The following is a 5,943-nucleotide window of genomic DNA, read 5'->3' as shown; positions in this document are numbered from 1 at the left end:
CGGCAGTCAGAGGCCCTGGTTGGGGGGGGGGGGAACCTGTGAGTCCACATAATCCTGATGATGACAAACGTCACAGGCTGGATGGGCAGTCGGCACGGTGAGAGGCAATTCTTTAAATTATTAATGACTATGCAATTATGTTAACACGCAGCAGAAAAGCGTAAGAAAGGAACTAATTCTGAGGCATTGTTCTCTAATTGTGTTAATCATGGGACAGATGGCTTTGGCATGAGAAAAGCCAAGATAATGCTTAAATAACTGAAGTGTGGAAAAGAGCGATCTAATTCAACCCCCTCCTTTTCTCATGAGGGGAGCGAAGTGTGGAGAAGGTAGGAAACTACGTCAGGTCACACAGAGCTGGGTAGCGCAAGAGACAGGACCAAATCCAGGTTTCCTGGAGCTCCAATCGGGGGTTCTTCAAGACACTGTGGGGACTTCCCTGGTGGCGCAGTGGTTGAGAATCCGCCTGCCAATGCAGGGGACATGGGTTCGAGCCCTGGTCCGGGAAGATCCCACATGCCGCAGAGCAACCAAGCCCGTGCGCCACAACTACTGAGCCTGCGCTCTAGAGCCCACGAGCCACAGCTACTGAGCCCGCGTGCCGCAACTACTGAGCCTGTGCTTTAGAGCCCACGAGCCACAACTACTGAGCCCATGCGCCACAAGTACTGAAGCCTGCACACTCTAGAGCCCATGCTCCACAACGAGAAGCCACCGCAATGAGAAGCCCGTGCACCACAGCTCTGCCCCCGCTCGCCACAACTAGGGAAAGCCTGCATGCGGCAATGAAGACCCAAGGCAGTCAAAAATAAATAAATGAATTAATTAATTTTTTTTAAAAGAAGATACTGTGAACCTCCTCCTTGCCGGGTGTGTCAAAAGCAAGGCTGAAGGAGTGTTTTCTCCAGGGCAACTGAACCACGTTAGACTGAAGGTTCTTCCTCTCTCCCTCTCTATACACATGCATCTTGGTGAACCTACATGTAGACACACATATGTATCACATTCATTCATTCAGTGAATGTCTATGGAATACTTATCATAGGTCAGCCGCTGCTCTAGTGTCTAGGAATAAAAAGATAAATACAATACAGTCTTGTCCTTGAGGAGCTCACAGTCTGTCAGAGTAGACAGATATTCAAGGAGACAGATTAAGTTGAGAGCCAAGGCAAGGGTGAGGTCATTCAAGGTGCTCCAGCAATTCAAGGGGTAGATGCTGTGACTGACACGGGCAAGGCTTCGCAAGGATGGGAGCTCAGCTGAGTCGTGAAGAATGAGCGACAGTTAGGTGACAACTTCTACCGCTTCCGCGTGTGTCAAGTGCAGGAGCTGGTGGCGCCTAGTGAAATTCCGGCTGCTGGAAAGCTAGGCAAGAGCTGCACTGGAAAAGCTTGGAGTGTCACGCTAAGTGTCATGTTATCCCAAGGACCATGAGGGCCACCGTGCATGACACGACGTTTCCACCTGAGGCATCACGGAAGGTGAATGAGAGGGAGTAATACTGGGGTCGGGAACCCCAGAAGGAGACCACTGCAAGAATCCAGATTACAATTATTAAATCAGAACTGAAGCCCTGACGTGAGGATGGGCGAGGGGAGCAGGGATGCAGTAAAAGACAGCAGAGTCCACAGGACGTGGTCCCAATTAGACTGGGGAGTAAGGCCTAAGGGGAGGAGCCAAGGCTGAACCAGAGTTCTTACTTGGGTCACTGGGGAGATGGCGGCATAAGTCACTGAGACTGGGGATGCAGGAGCAGGGACTGACCGGGGACAAAGAGAGTGAATTTAATAACTAGATAGTTTTAAAAGATAGTCAGTTTAGGGCTTCCCTGGTGGCGCAGTGGTTGAGAGTCCGCCTGCCGATGCAGGGGACACGGGTTCGTGCCCCGGTCCGGGAAGATCCCACATGCCTCGGAGCAGCTGGGCCTGTGAGCCATGGCCGCTGAGCCTGCGTGTCCGGAGCCTGTGCTCCACAACGGGAGAGGCCACAACAGTGAGAGGCCCGCATACCGCAAAAATTAAAAAAAAAAAAAGATAGTCAATTTAGTAAAGGCAAGAATAAAACAACAGTAAATTTTTAAGGTAGAAAGGTAAGTACACTTAGTAAAGCTCAGGGAGTTGTTCGAAAGAAAGCCGAGCTGTGGGCTGGAATTTTAGAGAGAGACCAGGGGTAGGGATAGAAATTTGAGGGAAATTAGGAACTTCCCTGGTGGTCCAGTGGTTAAGACCCCGTGCTGCTAGTGCAGGGGGCCCGGGTTCAATCCCTGGTCAGGGAACTAAGATCCCACATGCTGCACGGCGTGGCCAAAATAATTTTAAAAAAAGAAAAAGAAATTTGAGGGAAATTAGTCCATTAGCGGTACCTGAAGCACAGAAGTATCTGAGATCCCCCAGAGAGAGTATATAAAGTGGGAGGAGAGGATGGAGAAGAAGAGAAGACAAGGGGGCATCAATATGAAGGGGTCGGGAGAGAAACAAGAGCTCTTCAGAGATGGAAAGGAATGGCCAGCAGGGCAGCAAGAAGAGCAGGAAAGAGTGATTTGAGAAGGCCAAGGTGAGAGAGTTTCAGATGAATCCGACTGATCGAAAGTTGTAGACGGAGCCGTGACAATGCACAGAAGAAGCATTTTAAGATGTCTTTTCAATTGAGCAACTAGAAAATCATTACCAGCTTTGGTAGCGGCCGAGATAGAAATCAGAGCCCAGTGGGCTCAAAAAGTGAATGGGAACTAAAAACAGTATCCAGGTAACTCCTGTGAGGAAAGGAGGCAGGGTGAACAAGGTGCGCCACGGGTTTATATGGGCTTCATAAATGATTAATAATATACTTCTGTGGGGAACATATTCGGCTGAGCGACGGGAACATGCCACCTTTATGGGTCACAGTCAAATACGAGAAAGGGCACAGGCTGTAACCTGAGTGAGAGAGCAGGACATTGCCTTTATTTTAGTTCACCGTGTTCTATGAGACACTCAGCCGAGACCATAACAAAGCATCACTCTCCAACCACAACACGTGTAGCTAAAGACATGATCATTGGAGAGCACGGGCCAGCTTGGACTCAGAGGGATAGCGCGGGAAGCTAGTTCCAAACTGGGACTCAAGCCAGATGCGAGGTTTGTGCCCAGGCTCAACACCCACCCACTGGGGGCCTGCACAAGTCCCTGAAGCCTTCCTGGGCCTCGTTCCCTCATCGCTAAATACAGATAGGGATGCAGATGATGACGATGTAATCGCCATAGAGATACACATATCAATACACAAAAGCTACAACCCCCTGGAACTGTCTTGAGGATTCAGTGAATTACTTCCTTTTCATCAAAAGAAGAACAGATAAGCAAAATGTGGTACATAATACAATGGAACGTGATTCAGCCTTCAAAAGGAAGGAAATTCTGACACGTCACAACAGAGACGAACCTTGGCTCAGTGAAATAAGGCAGTCACAAAAGGACAAATACCATATGATCCCACTAAGGTGAGGTACTCAGACTAGTCAAATTCATAGAGACAGAAAGTAGAAATGGTGGTTGCCAGGGGCTGGGAAGGGGGGACAAGGGAGTTAATGGGGTTTTTTTGTTTTTTTTGTTTTTTGCGGAACACAGGCCTCTCACTGTCGTGGCCTCTCCCGTTGCGGAGCACAGGCTCCAGACGCGCAGGCTCAGCGGCCATGGCTCACGGGCCCAGCCGCTCCGCGGCATGTGGGATCTTCCCGGACCGGGGCACGAACCCTCGTCCCCTGCATCGGCAGGCGGACTCTCAACCACTGCGCCACCAGGGAAGCCCAATGGGGTTTTTTTAATTGAAGTATAGTTGATTTACAATGCTGTGTTAGTTTCTGGTATACAGCAAAGTGATTCAGATACATAAATATATATATATATTCTTCCTCATATTCTTTCCATCATAGCTTATTACACGATACTGAATACAGTTCCCTGTGCTCTACGGTAGGACCTTGCTGTTTAGCTATTCTATATAGAGCAGTGTATCTGCTAATCCCAAACTCCTAATTTATCCCTCTCCCCCCCCTTTCCCCCTTTGGTAACCATAAGTTTGTTTTCTATGTCTGTGAGTCTGTTTCTGTTTTGGAAATAAGATCAATTGTATGATATTTTAGGTTCCACGTATAAGTGTTATCATATTTGTCTTTCTCTGCCTTTCTCTGACTTACTTCACTTAGAATGATCATCTCTAGGCCCATCCATGTTGCTGCAAATGTCATTATTTCATTCTTTTTTATGGCTGAGTAATATTCCATTGTATACATGTACCACATCTTCTTTATCCATTCCTCTGTCGTTGGACACTTAGGTTGCTTCCATGTCTTGGCTATTGTAACTAGTGCTTCTATGAACAGAGGGGCATGTATCTTATTGAGTTAGAGTTTTCTCTGGATACTTGCCCAGGAGAGGGATTGCATGATCATACCATTGCTCTATTTTCAGTTTTCTAAGGAACCTCCATACCGTTTTCCATAGTGGCCGCACCAATTTGTATTCCCACCGACAACGTAGAAGAGTAGGGAGTTAGTGTTTGATGGGGATAGAGTTTCAGTTTGGGAAGATGACAAGGTTCTGGAGATGATGGTGGTGACGGCTGCACCACAATGTGAACCTACTTAACGCCACTGAACTGGACACTTACAAATGGTTGAAATAGTAAATTTTATGGTATGTATATTTTATCACAATGAAAATTTTTAAAAAATGAGTTACTTCTTAAAGCAGTTAGTAACTCTTACGCAAGTAAGAGTGTTACGCAAGTGTTTGTTAAATTAATAGAAACACAATACACTGGCAGATGCTAAAAACGGCCCGAGACTGGGGTGGAGGACCAGAAACACCCCCAAAGATCAAAAGAAAGAAAGAGGGCTTCCCTGGTGGCGCAGTGGTTGAGAGTCCGCCTGCCGATGCAGGGGACGCGGGTTCGTGCCCCGGTCCGGGAAGATCCCACACGCCGCGGAGCGGCTGGGCCCGTGAGCCATGGTCGCTGAGCCTGTGTGTCCGGAGCCTGTGCTCCGCAACGGGAGGGGCCACAACAGTGAGAGGCCCGCGTATCGCAAAAAAAAAAAAAAAAAGAAAGAAAGAAAGAAAGAATTAAGTAGAACGTCAAGTTGGGAAGGGCCTGTGTGAGAAGGGGACAGGAAACAAGGTGATACTTCAATGTCAGATGAAAAAAGAATAGAAATGGGATGTGAGATTCACCTGTTCTTTAAGAGAATCATGTAAAAGTTTACTCAACCAACACTTGTAAGGAAGCACCTTCCAGGCGCCAGGCACTCTGCTACGTGATTCCCACAAAACTGCAGGACAGGCACGTGAGAAAACCACCAGCCTCACTGTCAAGACGGGTTCTACGGAGCTGCCAAGATCAACCGAATGTAAAATGAGGACTGGGCCAGACAGGTCTGTGATTGTCAGAGCCAACTGGAAGTCGGAAGTAAAGTGTAATTGCTGTGGCCGTGTTTACACCCAAGTAGAAGCAGACCCGCGCTCTGATTAGGCTAATCGCATTCATCACTACTGCTTCCCCCTCAAGCCTTCACCCAAGGAGAGAGGTCACCAGCAGACAGAAGAGAACAATGGCTCACGGACTTTTCCAACAGGCCAGCACCTGGGACCCGGCAGCCCCAGACAGCCTGACTTAGCTGGTCTGGGGAAGAAGCTGGACGTTGAAAAACTCTCCAGGTGATTCAAACGTGCAGCCAGGATTGAGAGCCACCGAATTAGAAGTAGCTTCTGGCCTCCACCTAGTCCCGGTCCTGGGAGACCCTTGGGTAGCCGAAAGAGCAGAAGATGCTCCGGAGGAAGAGTCAGGAGGAGTATGTGTTTTCATCCCTCGGTCAGAGGGGACCATGTGTGGATCTTACAGGATGACAGGAGACCCAGCTGCCCTCGGCAAGAGGAAATCCACCTCCACCTTCTCAGCGGGTGGGCTTCC

At 48.6% G+C, this 5,943-nt stretch overlaps 1 protein-coding gene across 5 annotated transcripts in view; it reads right to left on the bottom strand.

Moving 5' to 3' along the window:
• DISC1 (DISC1 scaffold protein) overlaps positions 1-5,943 on the bottom strand; it is a 344,403-nt gene that overhangs the window by 243,143 nt on the left and 95,317 nt on the right. The window lies entirely within an intron of this gene.

Source organism: Neophocaena asiaeorientalis, unplaced genomic scaffold (genome assembly GCF_003031525.2).
Source record: "Neophocaena asiaeorientalis asiaeorientalis breed wild unplaced genomic scaffold, Neophocaena_asiaeorientalis_V1.1 scaffold369, whole genome shotgun sequence".
Lineage (NCBI taxonomy): Eukaryota > Metazoa > Chordata > Mammalia > Artiodactyla > Phocoenidae > Neophocaena > Neophocaena asiaeorientalis.
This window is presented reverse-complemented; position numbering and strand designations above follow the sequence as displayed.